Source organism: Peromyscus maniculatus, chromosome 6 (genome assembly GCF_049852395.1).
Source record: "Peromyscus maniculatus bairdii isolate BWxNUB_F1_BW_parent chromosome 6, HU_Pman_BW_mat_3.1, whole genome shotgun sequence".
Lineage (NCBI taxonomy): Eukaryota > Metazoa > Chordata > Mammalia > Rodentia > Cricetidae > Peromyscus > Peromyscus maniculatus.
Window position 1 is genome coordinate 78,411,296 of NC_134857.1, and position 20,066 is coordinate 78,431,361.

The following is a 20,066-nucleotide window of genomic DNA, read 5'->3' on the forward strand; positions in this document are numbered from 1 at the left end:
ATTAAACCAGCCATCCTATCCCTGTGACTAAAGGGCTCTAGAAGAAGGATTGCAGTATTCTTAGAAGAGAACTGTTCTTTACACAGACTAAAGCCCTCACTCAGATGTCCCTACTTAGGCAGATTCGAAATGTGAGATGACAGATGGAAATGACGGGTAGTTGTGACCTTCTGATGGTGTATGTATGCGTGCATTACCTATGGACAGGGTCTTGCTAGGTAGCCCACATTAGCTTTGAACTCTGCACCCTCCTGCCCCAGCCTCCTGGGTGGTGCTATTGCCAGATTATTTTTCAAGTTGTCTAAGGAGAGCTCTTAGGACTTGTCCTTTCCTGGACTGGTTCATCATCCCCTTCACACCATCCTTTGGGAAGCACAGCTTTTCCTCATTTAGTTTTTACGTTGGTCTACCTCAACTTTCCCACAAGGTTCTGAGCCCCACAAATCGATGGCAACACATGGAAGACTCACAGACCTGGCCAGGCTGGAAGTGGAGTCCCTTTCTGGCTGCCGCTGTCCTTCCTGCCCAAACACACATTCCATGGCATGTTCCACTGGGCTGAGAAAGCTGAATCCTAACAGTGAGTGAGGGTAAGACAGAAAGTCCAGAATGTTCCTAATTCAGGGTTTTCACATATCTAATTCATGAAGTTTATTTTCTATCTCTCAGTTCAATTAATTTTCTTGAAAAGAAGCCTGGGCGGAGGCCAACAGTGAAGGAAAGGAATGTCACCGGGCCAGGATCTGGGAATGATCAGCTCCTTATGGTTTTAGGGACAAAATGCCAAGACCGTAAGGATCTGGACTCTAGGAGGGCAGTCCAGTTCTTTTCTTTAACGTGCCGCAGCTGAATCCTGACTGGGTAGCACAGTGGTTCTCAACCTTCTTAATGTTGTGACCCTTAAATACAGTTTCATGTTGCAGTGACCCCCAACAATGAAATTATTTTTGTTGCTACTTTGTAACTGTAACTTTGCTACTGTTATGAATCATAATGTAAATATCTGTGTTTTCCAATGGTCTTAGGTGACCCCTGTGAAAATGTCGTTCGACTTCTGAAGGGGTCGGGACTCACAGGTGGAGAACCTCTGGGTTAGAGACACGGGGAGGTGGAAAAGTTGGTAGATCGACAGAGCACTTGCCTAGCATGTAGGGGGGCTTTAAGGCAGAGCCTTGGCACACTAGAGAAACAATCAAAACAACAAACTCGGTTTGGTACACGCCTGAAGCTGAGGAATGAGAACCGCGGTGAGTGGTCCAGGTGAGTTCCAGGCTACGCTGGGTGTCAGAGTGTGTCCCCATCTCCGTCTCCCCTCATGGAAGAGGGGGGAAGTCTACTTAAAGAGAACCCATCGCAAACTTAATTTCTAAAGAAAAGGCCGCTCGCACGGCGCGCACAGCACAGTGAACCCGTGCACGCAACACACATCTGCAGGACCGCGCGACTCTGCCACTGGCGCCCGGTGGGTCAGCCATGAGCCACGCACCATTCCCGCCCAGCAGTGTCCAGGGACGCAGTGAGCACGTCTCCTCCAGTCCTGGGGTCTGAGTAGGGGACCCTGCTGCTGCTGCGGTGGCAGGAAGTCCCCGTGAACTACAAATCGAGGCATGCTGGGAACATTCCCCCGCTCCTCCCAGGAAATGTCCTTTGTCCAGCCCCACAGGAAGCCCCAGCGAGGAGGCAGCGGGCAGCTAGCCCGAGTGCCAGCCCGCGGCCGCACCGCCGCTGCACCCGGCAGACGCGCGGGCGCCAGGCTCCGGCATTGCGCTCGGAGCCGCCCGGCGCATCGCAGGTAGGAGCGCCGCGAGGCTGGGCGCGCCCCTTCGGGGATGGGGAGCTGGGCACTGGAACTGACCACCTTGGGGTTGGGGTGTATGCTGTGGCTGAGCTGCCGCGCGAAGCTGTGTCCCACACACCAGGTCGTGGTCTGCCATCCCGTGGGCTCAGGAACCGTGGACGCACGGGGAGCCCTCGCGTCCCTAAAGCCCAGCTGAGCTCCCTGTGGGCTCAGTGATGAGGGGCGGGGAGGAAGAGGTTGAGACTGCGCTGCTAGAGCGAGTCGGACCGTCCCACAGACCACCGAAGGGGGCATCAGAGACCCTAGGAGACCAAACCCAGGGAGGAGCTTCCAAGGCGAGCAGAAGGTGAAGGGCTTTGTGTGCAGCGGTTCACAAGCTTAGATCGCGCTCCCTTTGCCTGCTCAGTCAGCGCCCCCAGCCCCACCGCGAGGAAAAGGGATGAGGGTGGGGACTTTGCGAGGGGCAGCAGGTTAATTTGGGTCCGTGTGAAATGTGTGTCTGTACCTCTCCTCTCATCTGTCTGCCCGACTCGGATTACCGTTTAGGGGCTGCGACCAGACGGGGCAAAAGGCACAATAAGGACCTGCGGATGGAAGAAGGCTGGGCTAGGCAGCAGCTGGTGGCCCAAGAGGGGTCGTTGTCTGACGTTGCTAGAATTCCCAGTCACAAATGTCCACGTTGGCTGGCCCTGGGCAGGTGGTGGACAGAGCTGGAGCCTGCAGCCAGAGGGCTTACTCAGGTGGCCTGGGGTGAGGCATATGTTTGGATAAGGGAGGGTGAAGAGGAGCCGTAACACAGGGGCCTTGGGTGTATCTTACAGCCAGAGTACACAATAACAGGACTCTCGAATGTGACTTTACGACTTCCTCTGGGACTTTCCATGATTAACCATTTTCTTACCCCCCTCCCCTCCCCCAGTGAATCGGCTGCCCCTCTACATGAGCATGAGGCATACTTTAATTTGGTGGTGCTGTAATCCTGCCTGTTGAGTCAGGCACAGTTGGCTGTCAGCATTCCCGTACAGTGGGTCTCTTCCCAAGAGACCGCTGTGGTAAATGCGGTGAGGCAACGGCTAGCAAGCTCGTGGTCTTGGAGAGCTGTGGTGGACAAGTGGGCAAGTTTGAACACAGCTGGAGTGTGACTCTTGCTCTTCCACGTCTATCCAAATGTATCCCTTCCCTTAGGGAAACGCTTGGTTGTTACTTAATGTTCAACACACTTTAAAGCCAAGTGACTGTCTCTTAAGTAGGGAGAAGGGTTTACCTAAAGTTCACAGGAGGAAGGATGCTCTGGACCCCCGGGCAAAAGGCTTGGAGGGGGAGAAAGGTTTCCCACTGGTGTTGCTAGTTAGATAAAACATGGGAACTAAGTTGGAAGGAACTAACTGGCGTTGTCCAGGCAGCTAGAATTAGAATATGAAATGAAGAAAATGTTCAAATGGAACGAAACGCATTGAAAAAGGTCTCCAGTTGCACACACTGGCTGTGTGTAGGAGGAGGTAGGATCCTTGGAGGAAATTGATGGCTCAAGAGAGAGTGAGATAACCTGAGATTGAACCAAGGGAAAGTCAAGCTGCCTTCTAGGTCATGCAGGATACACACACACACTGGCATTCAAAAACTACAGGAATAAAGGAACGAGTGACAAGAAATCAGAAAACTCAGAGGATGCAGCCAGATGGAAGGAACCAGGGTGACCTCACTGGAGGCTGCATGTCTGAGGCTGATGAATTTGCATAACATTTCCTCTTCCTCCTGCCAAAAGCTCTTTGGATTTCTGCAGAATCTACTTATCTGCCTAATTTTTTTAGTGTCCTGGGAAAGGAAGGAGAAAGTGTAAAAGTTGGTTACTAAAAAGGATACAGCCAGACAAGAAAGAACTTGTCTCCTTCCAAAGCAAGAACACAGAAAGCCTCATGAAGAAGTCCAGATCGCAGCCGTGTGGGTGCCTCGAGTGCCGTTTGAGAAGTTCTCTCTAAGGCGTTGTTTTCCCTTTCCTTGCCTCTTGGCAGGTTTCTGGGTATACCACATGCTACTTAGTGTTAATGTAACTGACAAAGGTTAAAAACTTAAATTTGACATTCAGAGTTCTTGACATATCCAGCGCCTACCCCTTTCTCTACTGTATCTACGTTATCTACTGGTCCTTGCAACAAACAGCTTTCATCCCAAGATACAACACACATTCTTGAGCATTGGTTACTCAGGTCACACCACATGCCTGTAGCACATTCCTGCGCTGCCTCTCATTATTTTTGTTCCAATCCACAACTCCCTCATGGGAGCCTTTCAAGAATTCCTAGTTGGTATTCGTCTTATCCTCGTGGCATTTTGGTGACATCTCTCCCAGTCTGTCGTGAGAGCTGTTCATCTTGTTCTCCCTCTAAATTGCAACACCCCCCGAGGACAATGATTTTTTTTTTCCTGCCTGATGCTTTATAACAAACTAGCAGATGCACAAAGGATGTTTGATTTGAAGTTCATAAATAAATGAAAGCAGTGAAAAATTACACACATCTTGTATTTATTTATAGATCAGGTCTCATGTAGCCCAGGCTGGCTTCCAACTCACGGTGTAGCCAAGGATGACTGAACAGCAACGCGGCTCCCATCCTTCTTGCCTCCATCTCCTGAATGCTGCGGAAAGAGGTGTGCTTCAGGACACCTAATTTTATGCTGTCCTGGGAATCCAACCCAGGCCTCGGTGAAAACTTGGCAAGTACTTTACCAACTGAGCTCCATCCCCAGCCCACGTACGGCTTATTTTATCTCTTACTTGGTTTCTATAGTAAAGCCATGGAGTCTTTCTCATAGACTTGGGAGGACTCATCACGATGGGAAATAAACCCTCTAGTTCATGGTGTACCGAAACTCTTCCTTTTCCCCGGTTTTACAAGACCCTAAAAGCATTTGTCACGGTGTCTAGTAAAAGATGTTCATGGGAACCATGTTACTGAGCCTCTTTGCCAACCTGGATTTCAAACTCTAGCAACATATGGAATGGATTAATGCAAGTGCATAGTCAGTTATTTTTATAGGTCTACACCGAAGAAGGTGATTTTCTTCTCAGTATTAAAGTGTTTATGAGAAGGCAAGATGCCAAGGACTATCCTGCTCTTTGCCACCAAGTCAGGCATCGAACATGCCTCTTCCCTTTCACAGACTAAGCCGACTACTAGGGCCAAAATATAGCAGTAGAAGAACAGGGCCGATTAAGTCCTCAAACTTTGTTTCCTTCCAGTTCAGTTTTTGTCCCCACTGGTGAATAATTGAATATTTTTCTTGCTTTCTTTTCATGTGATTCATAGCCATCACCATTTACGAAATACATTATTGAATACGTCAGTGATTACAGTAAGACATTTGGGCTGGGGACATTCGTGCCTTAGTTGGTATAGTGCTTGCTTTGCAGGTACAAGGACATGAAATTGATCCCCAGAACCCACGTTAAAAAAGCCAGGCATGGTGGCATGTGCCCTGGGGAGGCAGAGGCAGGAGGATCCCTGAAGCCAGCCGGCCTAGCCTACTTGGTGAGTTTCAGTTTTACCGAGAGATCTGGCTCATAAACAGATGGGTAGCACCTGGGTCATGACACCCAAGGCTGTCCTGTGGCCTCCATATTTATTCACCTGTGTCCATGTGCACCTCTGCACGTACACAGAACAAATTAGACAGCTTACATGAGTTGCCTCATTTCATCTGGTAACTGCCGTCATCTCCATTCTAAAAACGAGGAAACCGGAGGTCAGAGAGACGTCAAGAAACTTGCCTGGAGCCCCGGATTCTGAACTGGAGATGCATTGGAATGTAGGTCTGCTGATCGGCACAACTTTCAGAACTGCTTTCTATGGGAGGGACTTGCTCCACATTTGCAGGTTTCCTGCTGGGAGCATCATCGGGCTTCTAAAATCATCTGACTGGCTCTCATTCTGAGAAGTGAAGTTCTTTCTTTACAAACAAAACAACAACAACAACAACAACAATAACCAACCACATTTTCTTCAAGCCTTTAATTTCCTATGGCCATCAGTTGGAAAGACCAAATTTAGAATCCTTAAGGCCTTTGGGCACAGAACTTTGCCCTGAATTACTGTTCTTTTTTGTTTTATGTTTACTTCCAGCCTATCTGAATTTTTTTTTCTGTTCTCTCCAGGCGAAGTCTCTTCTCTTCCAGGTAGATTGTCTTGGTCATGCCAGGCCATTCTTAGCCTCTCCTTCAGTCTCTGGCATTGCCTGAAATGCCCGGGTTTCATTGACTTCTTCATGAAAATTCAACTGCACACGTGGCAGGGACTGTCTGTCCAGAACACAGCATGGCATTTGGTGGACTTTCAGAACTCTGTTCACGATGAATCATTAGTCATGGGTAAATGCAGACATGGAGGCATGAAACATCTTAATGCTGGCAGTTGTCTTCTATCGTAGAAGGAAGACAAGAAAGAAACTGGTTTTCTTAGTTATTGTTCACGTTTTTTCAGTGGGACTGACTGCTAAGCTCCAGCTGGAAGATGCAGAGCTGCGCCGTGCTTTGGTGTGGTTGTGCTAGCATCCTTGCTGAAAGGTGGTGGAGGGTAATGACTTCAGGTTGTGTGGGTGGGGCCACTGCCTCAGCTATGTCCTTGCTGGCCTGTCCACCCTCACTGGAACTAGGGAGAGCCTTTTTACTGTCCATGTAAGAAAACCATAGGGGTTCCCTGAGTGCCAGTAGGAAGGGGAATAAAAAAAGAGAAAGTCTGGGGTGAGGAAGCATTTCTGCTAACACCTCTGAGAGAGTGAAGAGGGATTTGGGCTTTACTTCAGCAAGTATGGATGGCGGAGCAGCCTCTCCTCCTAGAGTGGACAGGACCGTCAGCTGTCATGAGGTCGAACCCGACTTCCGACAGGCGGTTCATGGGATAGCTGTGTCTATCTACACAGCAGATCATGTTCTGTGCATCTGTCTCCCAAGCTAGGTGTGGCCATTCTTCAAGGAGGCATATTACATCCCTGTGGCCTTCTGAGACCTTTGTCAGGATCCTGCTGTAAATCACAAGGCAGCAACCTTTATTTCTGGGTTTTATTTCTAGGAAATGTCGCAGTTTGGATTCACTGCCGTGCACTGCCGTGTGGTGAGCACATTTTGCTTGATGCTTGATGAAGGGCATTACTGAAAAGTCTCCCCTTTCCAATCGACTGTTTTGCTTTCCTGTCATACTTGGGAACCTTGGTAAAGAGTCACATTTTCTCCCTGCGCCTTTGGTAACCCCTCAGCAGATATGAATAAAGATTTCTGACAATGGTAGGTGGTTTTGAAAACTGAACTGAAATATAAATCCGATAGATAGACCTAATCTCTAGCAACACAGAACCTGGAAGAATGGTAGCTTATGGCACGTTCAATAGATATTTTTGATTGTGCGTTTATTAAACACATAGCCTATTTTTAAATATTTCATTTTCCTTCTTGCCTAGTATGAGGGTACTACCAACTTTCTACAAGGTCATGTGGGGAAGAGCAAATGCTTGTAATCTGAGCTGGAGCAGTTTTCCGGTTCCTGGGAGAGTTGAGCAGAAGGTCCGGGATCTCGTGTGCCTCCTGTCCCACCACTCTCAGCGCCCTGTACCAGCACGGTGCGTTTGTTACGCTCGGGAAGCCCCCGTTACTGCCTCTTCACCTAAGGTCTCCTGTCCACTTCTGGCTTCCTCTTGGTGGTGTGCACTCTGTGAACCGACACATGTATAATGACCTGTGTACCACTGTGATAGTGTACAGGACAGTGTGACGTCAGCTCCTGAAGTCACCGGCGCTCTAATCTTTTGCCCATCACTCCCTTGAAATCCTTGGCAACCACTGGTTTGCTTTTTGTTTTGTTCCAACTCTCTCTCCATAGTTTTGCCTTTTTCCAGAGTCATAGACATGGGACTGAAGTGTGTAGTCATTTTCACATTGTCTTCTTTCGGTAGTACACATTTTTTTATAGATTGGTAGATGTGTTTGTGTGAGTGTGTGGGTGAGTGTATGTGTGTGTGCCTGTATACTTGCATGTGTGTGTAACATTTCATTGGAATGTCATAGTTTATCTAGTCACGTCTTCAAAGACATTTTAGTCGTCTCCAAGTTTAAGATCAAAGCTGCTGTAAGGGATTTATGTGCAGTTTTTTTTTTTGTTTTTGTTTTTTGACAGACTTTCATCTTGTTTGGATAAATACCAAGGCATGTAAATGTGGGTCTTATGGTAAGACTATGCTTAGTTTTGTAAAGAATGTACTGTGTTTTCCCCCAGAGAATGCAGTTCTCTGCAGTTCTGTTTACATCAGCACCAGGTGCAGGAGTTTTAGGTTTGCACATCCCTGAAGGTGGGAGCAATGTCTCACAGCTGGATTGCCATTTCCCAGAGCCCATGATATTGAACACTTTTTTATATGTGCATCTGGCATCTGTTTGGATTTTTTTTGATAGATGTCTGTTCAGATCTTTTGTCCATTTTTAATCCGTGTTGGTAATTGTGTGTGTGTGTGTGTGTGTGTGTGTGTGTGTGTGTGCAGAGGCCAGAGGTGGATGCTGGCTGTCTTCCTTAATTGTTCTCCATCTGATTTATTTTCTTAAACAAATGTCAGTGATGGCTTAACATTTATTTATTGATTTTATGTGTATGGGTATTTTATCTGTATGTCTGAGGCCCTAGGACTGGACTTACAGATGACTGTGAGCCACCATGTGGGTGCTGGGAATAGAACCTAGGTCCCCTGAAAGAGCAACCACTGAGCAGTCTCCTTTGTCTCTTCTACCTTAATTTTTGAGACAAGGTCTTTCACTGAGCCTGGAGCTCACTGATCTGACTAGGGTGGATGGCCAGAGTCCCAGGGATCCTCCTGTCTGTTAGATTATTTAAAAGATTATTCTGCTGGACAGAGCAGAAGGCCAAAAGGGGGGCTTGGTCTGACCTTAGGCGGGACCATGTTTACTTATGGCAAGTGGGTGTCTTTGTCATCCGTATGTGATGATGGCCAAAATGCCCTCAGAGGAAGATGGTATGTGGGCCCCTTATAGGGGCAGAAAGACTTCAGTAGTCCATAAGGGGAACTGGGAAGTGCATTTCTTCAGCAGAAAACTAGCACTCCTGGCTCCGAGAGGATATAAACAAAATACAGGGTAGGGATACTACAGTTGTGTTCTGCTGAGGAGGGTCTTTGTTGGAGGGGGTAGTTGTGCGTCTATTGAGACGGGGTCCTCAGGTCACATAGCAGGGGGAGTCTTAACCTGATCAGCTGCATTGGATCATGCTATTGTTGTCCTGCATTCCTGTGGAGACGTGGGAAATAATTCTTAGAGGGCTGGAAATAGATGATTTGGTTACAGAGTAAAACTGAGAGATTTTTCTGGAAAGGTTAAGGGATAGGGAGGAGCAGAGGTGGGCCAGTGAGAGAAAGTGGGCAGAGAGCTGATTCAGGTTGACAGTGACTAGCTCCATTGTCGTCAAAATGAACCAGGAAGAAGCAGCTTCAAAGGAAGGGGATAGGAGGAAATAGAAGAATCATGTAACAAGTTGTATCTGGCTTGGGGTGAAAGGATGAAGGGCCCTCTTACCTAGAGTTTCTCCACAGCGTTTAAAAGGTCTTTTTGCAGATGTATCAGAACAAATGGAGCTGTTGTAGGGCGAGAGCTATTGTGAGAGCTTACATAGGACATTTTGTTTGGGTAGAGGATGAAGTTCCATAAGTAAAACACTTTATAGAGACAGTGTAAAAACATAAGTATGGGGTTAATAGGAGGGGAAGAAGTGATCAGGGGAGGAGCCAGGGTGGGAGGGAACCAGGAGCCCTTACATAGGAGGAGGTTTGTGGTTGATTTTTTCCTGGTTCCTGCCTCTCCGCTCCATCTCAAACCAGTTAGGATTCGTTGGTGTGGAAGCAACATCTTTTGTGGAGATGGCACAGACCTCACCTCAGTGGTCCAGATCCAGTCCTTTTTTAATCTTAGAGGATCTCAGCAGGCATGGAGTCTGCAGGTCCTGAAGGTTCTTGAGCTGGTCTGAGCTGGTGAGGCTGGGGGCGGGGGCGGGGAAGGGGGGGGGCTCATGGATGAAGGGAGACTCCAGTCCAGCTGCTTTAGTTCTGAATTCCCAAAACAATGGCCAGAGTGACAAGAAGAGGGACGAGTTGGGTGGCCCACGGCCCATTAGCCCCCTTTTAGAGGTCACCTAAACTGCTTTTAGGGATTTGGGGGTGTCGATCTCTAAGTAAGGCTGACGGAAGGGCAGCGAGGGGAGGAGCAGTTAGAGTGTCCATCCAAGGGGCCATGAGAAAACTTTAACAGTTGGCAAAGATCCAGAACGTAAGCCGGGATGTGCAACTTTGTGGGGAACGTTAAGAGACAAAGTTACCTGAGGAAAACTTTTGCGTCAAGATTAACAGGAGTTAAAAGGCAGTTGTACCACTGGCTGGGCCATGCACTAGAGCTCTACTGAAGGACAAGGTGACTGTAAGCAGCTGTTTGTCATGGCTGACTTCTGCCTAAGCAACAAGCACCTGGAAGCTGTGTATGAGAAGTCAGTTAGAGTCGGCATCCAAGGGATGAATCTGAACAGAATGTGTCTAAGAGATATCCCTTGCTTTTTTTTTTTTTTTTTTTTTTTACATATGATGAACTTGATATATTTGTTTTCAGTATTAACAATACCAGCCATTATTTAATGAACAAAAATAGTATCTTAAGTAAAACAAAAGTCTTGGTTAGAAACAATTTGATAAAGGTAAAATTTTTAAAAATTTGGACTGGTACTTTAAGTGGCCATAGCTGGTATTTGAAACCATGGTAATACATATTTTTGTTAACATCAAATTGTGAGACCTAGAGATAATTTAATTGTAATTTGTATTTCCCCCAAAGAAATGATTTTTCATTTCCAATTTAAACATACTTTCAGCGACAATGACTGCCTTGCTCTATCCTCAGCAGGCACATCTTTAGAATATTCGAGAACAGTCATTCTCAACCTCCTAATGCTGTGACCCTTTAGTACTGTCCCTCATGTTGTGGTGACCAGCGACCATGATTTTTTTTTGTTGTTGTTGCTACTTCATAACTGTAGGTTTGCTATTGTTTGGAATCATAATAAAAATATCTGATATGCAGGGTATCTGATATGTGACCCTCAAAGGGGTCGGGACCTACAGGTTGAGAACCCCTGTTGTAGAAAGCATCCTAAGTTACCACCCAAGTTAGTGACTGCTGTGTCAGTAAATGATTCACTTTACAAAGTTTTCTAAAACTAACCCTATTAACAGAACTGTTAAAAACTACTTTCTCATTCCATGCACTCAACCAACAGATGACAGATGAAAGCAGTCAGTCATGTCAAATCTGTAAGAAATAATTTACACCATAGACCGAATTAGCCACGAAGGCTAAAGCCAGCTCTTTGCTCCTTCTCCAGGTCACCACACACTGACCGCAGTAAGCATATTTCTTAACACCATTCCATTTAAAGATAGATTGGTTGTTCAGAGGCATAATTTATAAAGCCAGATAACCAAATTAAATGAGCTATGGCAGATATTGGCTTTGGGAATTGCTTAGAAAACATCCACAGACTTCACTGTCAAAGCCTGTGTACGCCTTGTAGGCTTCAGGTTGCAGGCTCCGGCTGTGGAGCTCTCTGTCTGTGTAGAGACTAGATTATGCTCTCAAAGCGCCACAGGTGAGCCCGGGTTGGAGCGACTCTCCTCATCTAAGTTATCTCCTCCGGAAGAATCTAAAGGCTTGGAATATCATTCAATAGAATCATTTGTTCACTCTACAGATATAAAACCAAACTGTCAAAGACTCTGCCAGGATGTTCTGAATAACTTTCCAAAGTTGTGAGTTTGGTAACAGAGTATCTGGCAGCTTCTTTTAATGAGGGAACATGAGTGCTTAGGGTGTAGATGCTGGAATTAGCTTTTGCTAAGAAGAATTAAATGCCAGGGTAAAGGGCATGACCAGTTGAATTAGCATGCAGATGCCTGCCGGATAGCAGGCTTAGGTACAAAGTTCTCCTGTTCACAGCATCCTTGCATGTCAGTTTGGGAGACATTGAGGGCAGAGCGATTATTATTTGCCTCTCTGTTGTTTTGGATGTAGGTGCTGACTCTGAGATCCTGGTCCCTTTACAGTGCACTGCTCCGTATGTTAAATTATCTAGAGGCAGCTGTAGAGGACGGAAAGGGAAAGAAAGAGAGTCTTGATGTGACCTCAGGCTCAACCATATTTGTTGACAGCAAGGGGGTAACTTTGTCACCCAGGTGTGCTGATGGCCAAAATGTACACAGAGAAATATGGGGTGCGGCCCCTTATGGGGTGGAAACGACTTATGTAGTCCACAGGGAAGCTGGGAAATGTAGTCTTTCAGCAGGAAACCATCTGGGTTCTGCCTCTACAGTGTAGTTAAGGGAGCATTCCAGCCTCTGGCTCTCATATGTTGTGCTGGGTACTAAACCCAAGCCCTTGTGTTTGTGGAGCAAGGATGTTACTGACTGAGCCATCTCCTCAGACCTATTGTTGAGAACTCTATGTATTTTGGGTGATGGTCCTTTATCAGGTACATCTTTGCAAATATTCTCTCCAAGTATAAAGCTTATCTTTTTTTTTTGTTTTGATACATCTGTACCTGTATCTATATTTGTATCTGAACATTCCTCATCTTTTTCTTCTCTGAGAGTGCGGGTGTACCAGATACAAAACCTGCTTTATTCTAGAAACAGGAGACAAAACTGTGAGCTAGACTTGAAGAAATACCTGCTTCTTACTCATTTTTGGTTTTTTAATGATGGTCTGGAAGGATGGCTCAGCAATGAAGAGCACTCAGTGCTCTTGCAGAGGACCCAAATTAAATTCATGTTGGCTCACAATCCCTTGTAACTCCAGTTCTGGGAGGTCCAGTACCCTCTTCTGGCCTTCCAGGGCACCATACAAGCACATGGTACACATACATATATGTAGGCAAAATGCTCAGACACTTAAAATAAAATAAGAATACCAATGGATTGTAACCACCCAGTGGTTACCATAGGAACCTTTTGTTTCCATTTCCCTAATTCCTAAGGGATGGTTGGGTTTATTGGTTGAGTCTGTAGTTTGTTGGCTATTTCCAGTTACCACCTCCTCTGTGGCACGTAATCTTTTCACACTTCTTTGAGAGCTTGTGGTTGCTGCACTGCTGGTCACTGCTGTCCTCACCATCAGTGAGACTCAGAGCATCTGCATCGCCACAGGCACCTCTGGCATCAGAGCTTAATTCTAGACCCTTGGGAGAAGGGTTTTCTTGATTGGCAATTGGACATAGGAATGTGAGAAATTAGGACATCCATACCTTTGTAATTGTAGTAAGACAAACAAAACAGAACTGTCAGAGAATGGCTTCCCTTCACACAGACACTCCACGTTAAACACAGGTGCCTCCTGGAGTTTGCATTGTGCCTGTCCTCTTCCTCGTCCCGCGACTTTTTTACTCTCATCGTTACTCTGGAATGGTTGTGTGTTGGTCTCTTCTCATTTGTCATCTGATTGCTGCTGTTGCTTGTCCTATCTGTTCATGAGAGAGAAGCAGCTGAGTTGTCAGGGCTGGGGAGTGTTGGGGCGCTTTGCATGCTGGGCCATTTGATATAAGCAAGAGGTGATGGACTAATGATGCAGAGTTCCTTTTGGAGATAGTTCTGTCATGTTTTAAGTTAACTACCAGTCTCTGTAGCGACTGCCTCTGTAGTGGGGTAATTTGACATGTTTGGCTCCATGTTTGGATCTGCTTAAGAATGCCAAGTTAGCTGGGTATCGTGGCACACACCTTTAATCTCAACACTTGGGAGGCAGAGGCAGGTGGATCTCTGTGAGGTTGAGGCCAGTCTGGTCTTTATAATGAGTTCCAGGACAGGCAGAGCTACATAGTAAGACTCTACCCCAGAAAACAAACAAAATGAGCTTTAAAAAAAAAAAAAAGAAAGAAAGAAAAACAGTTGTTTTCATGGTTCTAGCTTACTTGATGTGATCTTGGCCAGGTCACTGGATTTCCTAGTTTTTTTTCTTAGTTTTTCCTTTTAAGACAGAGGCAATTAGATAATTATACCAAATTTTATATGTTTCAACAAACATTTGTGAACTCCTGTGGAGGAAGCACCAAAGTGAATAAAACCCAACTTGTTTACCCAAAGAACTTACAGCTAGTTGAAAAGGCGGTAGGGAAAGGAAGAGCCAGCAGGTAGATATGACTCGTTATAAATTTATTATATATACACGTTCATATATATTTGTTGTTTTGTAGTGACACTGAGTGTCAGTCCCCAGTGCCCTTTGCCTGATAGCCAATTATGCTGCTACTAAACTACATCCTTAGTCAATTATAAATATGACCATAATTAACAACGGATGTTAGGCAGAATAAGACAAGGAAAGGTACTTCAAAGAGCTGGTGTCAACTGTGTGAAGTTAGCATTCTACAGAAATTAGCGGCCACGCTGGTCTAGAAACATTAAACATCGTTTTCTATTTGTAAAGTGGTAACACCTTATCAAATATGCAAGGTCTTAACTATGTGGGTTTGGTTACAGAAATAATAAAGTCTTCCCTACATAAAACAAGAGTCAGTCATAGTGAAATAAAAACCAGTGAAATAATTCTGTCTGCACCATTACCAATAATCCTATAAGGGAAGTTAAATGTGTTTTTCCTATTTTATAAATGAAGCAAACAGAGGCTCAGAGAGCTCCAGCCGAGGATGTGACTCTGTGGTAGAGCGCCTGCCTGCCTACCAACCTGCCTCAGGCTAGCATTAAAGGCTAGATTCCCATGAGCAGTCTGGCTGCAGAGGCAGAGCTCTGACCACTACAGGTGGGAAGAAAGAGAGAGACATCTCTTGTGTTTCTTGCAAAGGGCAGCATGCGATAGCACACAGTGAGAACCTTCTGCGGGACTCTGAGCAGGAGTAGAGTCTTGGGCTCAATCATTGAGCCCTAGAATCTGTGCTCTGCTGTGCCACTTAGGGGTTTCTGAGCCCAAGAATAAACAGTGGCAAGTGTGTTTCGGATTGATTCTGCAGACTTGTAGGCGTGTGTATCTAGTGTGAGCGTCCCCTGCCGTGACAGTGGCACCAAAAAGGAGGAGAAAGGTCAAAGAAAGGAAAGGGCAGCTGATTTGATTGAAGGGCATTAGGGATGGTGAGAGTTGGCTCCTCCAGGTTTTGAGGCTGCCCGGTGAGAACAAAGGCAGCTTTGACAGAAGCAGCTCTGTCAGGAGGAGCCGGCTAACAAGGCTTCCAGAAGTGCTTTCTGATACGACCCAGCCTAGATATGTGAATTACAAAATGGAAATTAATTTAGTCTTTATAACCACTTTTCAAGGTGACTGTTTTTCATGAAAACATTTATACAATATATTTTGATCACCATCTTTCTCTTCCCCCAAATCTGCCCAGCTCCTCCCCACCTCCCTAGTCTCTTAACTTCTTTCCCTCAAAAGAAAAACAAAACACACACACAAAAAACCATGAAAACAAACAAAAACCATAACAACCATATACATGTATACACACACACACACAAGAGGAAAAAAAGCACATAGGAAAAAAGTCTGTTTTGTGTTGGTTATCTACTTCTGGGCAAGGGGGGCCTGCCTTGGACTGTGATTGACATATCCAGTGTCACTCCATTGGAGAAAACTGGTTTTCCCTTTCCCAGTAGGTATCAATTTCAAATGACTTCTTGGTTAGGGATGGGAATTTGTACCACTTCCCCTTCTCAGTGCTGGGATTTTGTCTGGTTCAACCTCTGCAGGCCTTGTGCGTGCCATCCCTGTCTCTGTGACTTCATGTGTATTGGCTCTGTTGTATCTAGAGACACCGTTTCATTGGAGTAATCCATCACCCCTGGCTCATACACTCTTTCTAACTCTGCTTCTCAATAAGTCACTGAGCCTTGAGGGGAGGCATTTAGAGCTGAGTCCTCACTCTTTGCACATTGCTCAGTTATGGGTTTCTGTGTTAATGCCCATCTACTGCAAGAAGAGCCTTCTCTAATAAGCACTGAGTGATACCCTGATCAATGTGTATAGCAGGATGTCATCAAGAGTCATTTTACTGCTCTGTTCCTTTAGCAGAATAATAGTAGATTTTCCCCTAGGGCCCATGACCTGTCTAGTCTCATGTTCTTGGCCTCCACAAGCCAAGAGTCAGAGGATATTAATAGAATCAGATGTGTATCCCATCTCATAGAGTGGGCCTTAAATTCAATTTTTAAAAAGGTGGCTGGTGACTCCCATATCATTTGCACCACTAGTACATCAGTATATCTTGCTGACAGGTCCCTATTGTAAGTCATGAGATTCATACAGCTGGGTGAGTTTGATGATTACTTTTCTCCTCTGGTAACTTGTGTAGTACCTTTTAGCACAATGAATGTTAGTCAGCAGGGATAAAGCTTCTAATATGGCACCAGCTCAATTTCTTCATGTTTGATGACTTTAGTAAGTGGTGCCTACAGGTTGTGGAGGCTATCCAATAGCATTGGTAGTAGCTTTATTTGGTTTGTTTGGTAGGTTTATGAGGCCCCTTTGCCAACAACTCAACAAGATATAACCAATTCCTGAACCTGGGGTTTCTATGTGGTACGATAGAACGTTTAGTAGGGGCGTTGTCTCCCCCATTATATGTTAAGTCCATAACTCCATTTAAATTCTTTTTGCATGTTGTGTAGAAGAGGGGACCGAGTCTTAAAGGCATGAAATAGTAACTGTCCCACTGTCCCAGGGCTTACAGTGTGAACCCAGGCCTGTTGATTCCTCAGCTCGTGATTTCTCCAGCACATGGGCCATGTTAGGCAGCACTTCTGGACTGGAAGGTGCTTCAGGTCCCTTAGCTATAACACAAGAGCATGGTTAAGGCATGGCTGTGTAGGGCAGGACAGGGTTTGGAGTGAAAGACCCACATCTGTGCCATCCGTGATTTACAACTGGGGGAAGAAATGAACTGATTGGGCCGAGTGACTGCAGAAAATATAGGAAACACCATCAAAGGTTGCTGTGGCATGTTAGGAATTAAGAAGAGTATTGGTGAAATTATTAAGGCCACTCCACGTAGTTAAAAGGGAGGTTTATTTTGTGGGGTAACTTACAAGTGAAGGGATAGGTAGGTTGCAGGGTCTGGGAAAGGTGTAGCGCAGTCCGGCAGTGTTCTCTGGAGAACTCTGCTCCGTCTACCTTCTGCATCCAGGGTCCAGGAACCAGGAGGGATGGCGCATATGGATCTCGGGTCTTCAGGGGTCCTCTCTCGGCCCCGCCTTGTAGGCATGACAGTTACCGAAGCCTCAATGGGGGTTGGAACTTCCAGATCAAAGCTGGAATGGCTACCCACTACAGAAGAGCAGGTGGGTGGAGAGTGAGGCGTGGGGATAGTGAGGGCAGTGCAGCTTCACAGACGCCACAAAGGAAGAATTTCCAGGTAGAATTCAGCAGGAACCCAGAGGCCGGCTATTGAGTCCTGGTTCCAAGGTAAGCACTTCGTGCTGCTGGTGAGATGGAAGGGCAAGACCCCACTGCATCTGGAAGACAGCAGAACAAAGCTGCTATCCTTGTGAGCCTGCCCACTCGGTGCTAGCAATTGCTGCCATGTGCCAAGCCAACTCACACCTGAACACCCAAGCTCCATCTGGGGAACTAGGGTGCGTGGTAGTGATGCTAGCTGTGAACACGTGCCTTGGTAATGTTGCTTCATCTCCCAGTGGGTAGTGTGCAAGATTTGTTTTTGGAAAAAAAGAAGATGCTTTAGGAAGATGTGCAGTGAAGTTTGATGACTGGTTTTTGGTAAATGATACTGCGGAATTAGGAAGTTCTCAGCCCCCTTCTAATGAGAAGAGTTCATAGTTTGAATGGAAGAATGGCTGAAAGGTTCTTTTGGATGGGGCTGTGTGTGCAGCTCAGTGTTGGGGGCGCTTGCCTAGCATGGTTGAAGGCCTGGGTTCAATCACCAGCATTGAAGCAGGCGGGGGCGGGGTGAGGGGGGGGGGAGATATGATCTAAGATGGCCTAGCCAGCACTGTTTACAGATCTATTCTCTCTATGGTTATATTCCAACCCCCCAACTTTTCTGTCACACATTACACAAAGGACTTAGAGTTTACCGTAATACTTCTGTAAGTCAATGTCAATTCAAATAGCTTAACAGTCAACAAGACTTGTTTCTTGAGTGTTGATAATCCAAAACCTAAGGGTTTGTCAGAGCCCGTTTTAGAGGTTCTCATGAAACATTTAAAATTATTTCCTGTTTTAATAAATAGGAAGTTAAGCCGGATGGTGGTGGCACACGCCTTTAATCCCAACACTCAGGAGGCAGAGGCAGGTGGATCTTTGTGAGGCCAGTTTGGTCTACAAAATGAGATCTAGGACAGGCACCAAAACTACACAGAGAAGCCCTGGCTCAAAACAACAACAACAACAAAAAGTTAATCATGATTATAATAGGAACATAAAAATAGAAGTTGGCAGAAGTCTGGAAGAGAACATGAAAATAGAAAGAACAAAGGTGTTGCCCACAAAATGTGGTGACTGCAGCTAGAGTACCAAACCGTGAAGATGACCGACGGGGGTCAGGAGAGAATCCGATGCAAAAGAGATTGTGAAAGAACCAGGTGACTCTGGGTGGCTGTCTCAGTGCCTCACCTACCCACTCACTACCTTTGTGTGTTCAAACCAAGAAGTTTCTTTGTTGGGCCTCCTTTTTCTTCCCTGGGAAATAATGTTTTTTTTTTTTTTTCTCTCTTTTAAATGTAGGAAATGTGGCAGGCTTTCTCATTACCAATGAGTATAGTCATACTATAGTCATAGAATTTAGTGTGTGGCCATCTGCCCTTGCCCACTTACTTACTGCTCCGGAACCTCCCAGATTGGGAGGAGCTTGCTATTAAAATGGAAGCAAAAAGATGCCATGAATCCGAGGTGAATCCAAAGACTTGTTCATTGCAGATTGGACGAACTCAATTCTTGATCTGGTGTATTTTCTAGTTTATGGTCTTGCTATCTTGAAGGGTTTTGTGTAGTTCTTAGAACCCCCCTCTAGGGGCTGGAGCGATTGTTCAGTGGTTAAGAGGTCTTACAGTTCTTGCAGAAAACCTGAGTTGGCTTCCCAGCACCCTCACTGGGTGGCTCAGAGCTGCCTGTAACTCCAGCTTTAGGGGATCCACCTCCTTCTTCTGAATTCCATGGGCACCTGTACATCCCCACCCCCAGACACACGTATGCACATAATTAAAGAATAATAAAAATAAGTATTTAAAAAACAATCTCCCTCTTGACCAGGTATCTCAGGATGTCATTTGCAGGTAAGATGATTTGTGCGGAATGAGTTGGTGACGTTGGCAAGATTTTAATTCCTTTTCCTATGACAAGGACGGAGATTACCTATCTAAGGCATCTATGTGCTGGGTAGACTATGAGTTGATCCATGTTATCTGACTCACTGTCAGCAGCTAACAGAAGCTACACATTCCAGGGCCACATTTGTAAATTTGGTTTATCCCAGAGAGGTAGTCAGTTAGGGATGCGGGGAGCAGCTTTCTTCTCGGAGGGCACCTGTTACTCAAAAGTGATTAGGAGGTGAAAAGCGGGCACGTCAGTGGTGCTGGAAGGCTCACTTCCCCACTGCGATTAGCCAGGGAACACTGGTGACATTGGTGGAGATTCAAGGGTGATTGGAGCCAAAGTTGATGTGCCAGGCATTTAGGCTCCTGCCTGCTCGTCGGTTGTGTGTTCCCGGACAATTCACTCAGCCTCTGGATCTCCATTGTCTGGCTAAGACACCACAGGCTGCTAGCTGAGGTTTCTGGGAGTGCTCAGGCAGTTCACACTTCCTTGACTCTTCTTTCTCTAGCCCATTTGAACCTGCTGGTATTTTTGGCTGTAACTGTCTGGATTTGGATTAGCTGCTATTATTTTCCCTCTTCCACTAGCCCAACCAAACATCTTGCTGAACATCATGGTAAAATTGTTCCCCCTCTTCTCCAAACCACCCTTGCCCATTTCTGAAATATTTTAAAGATAAGAAATGTATTAGGAGGCTTTTGGAGTAGTGGTGGTGGCTTATAAGAGGGTTTTATTTTGTTTTGCTTTTGTTCCATGCATCCTTTCAGAGTCCCAGGAAAAGCTGTGGGCCTTTTCACTAGATGAAAGTATCTACAGGGGACTCATGGACTCTGGTGGACTTGGAGGGTTTCTAAACAATGCCCAAGAATAAAAGCCGTTACCATGTTTATGAGTTTGTGTAGTGCTGTT

The 20,066-nt window shown here is 45.9% G+C and overlaps 1 protein-coding gene across 1 annotated transcript in view; it reads left to right on the forward strand.

Moving 5' to 3' along the window:
• The first annotated feature begins 1,641 nt into the window (after positions 1-1,641).
• Positions 1,642-20,066, forward strand: part of Znf697 (zinc finger protein 697) — a 38,173-nt gene continuing 19,748 nt past the window's right edge. Inside the window, exon 1 of the mRNA XM_076574660.1 lies at positions 1,642-1,792. The gene's annotated coding sequence lies outside the window, so the exon portion shown is untranslated. The remainder of the gene's footprint in view (positions 1,793-20,066) is intronic.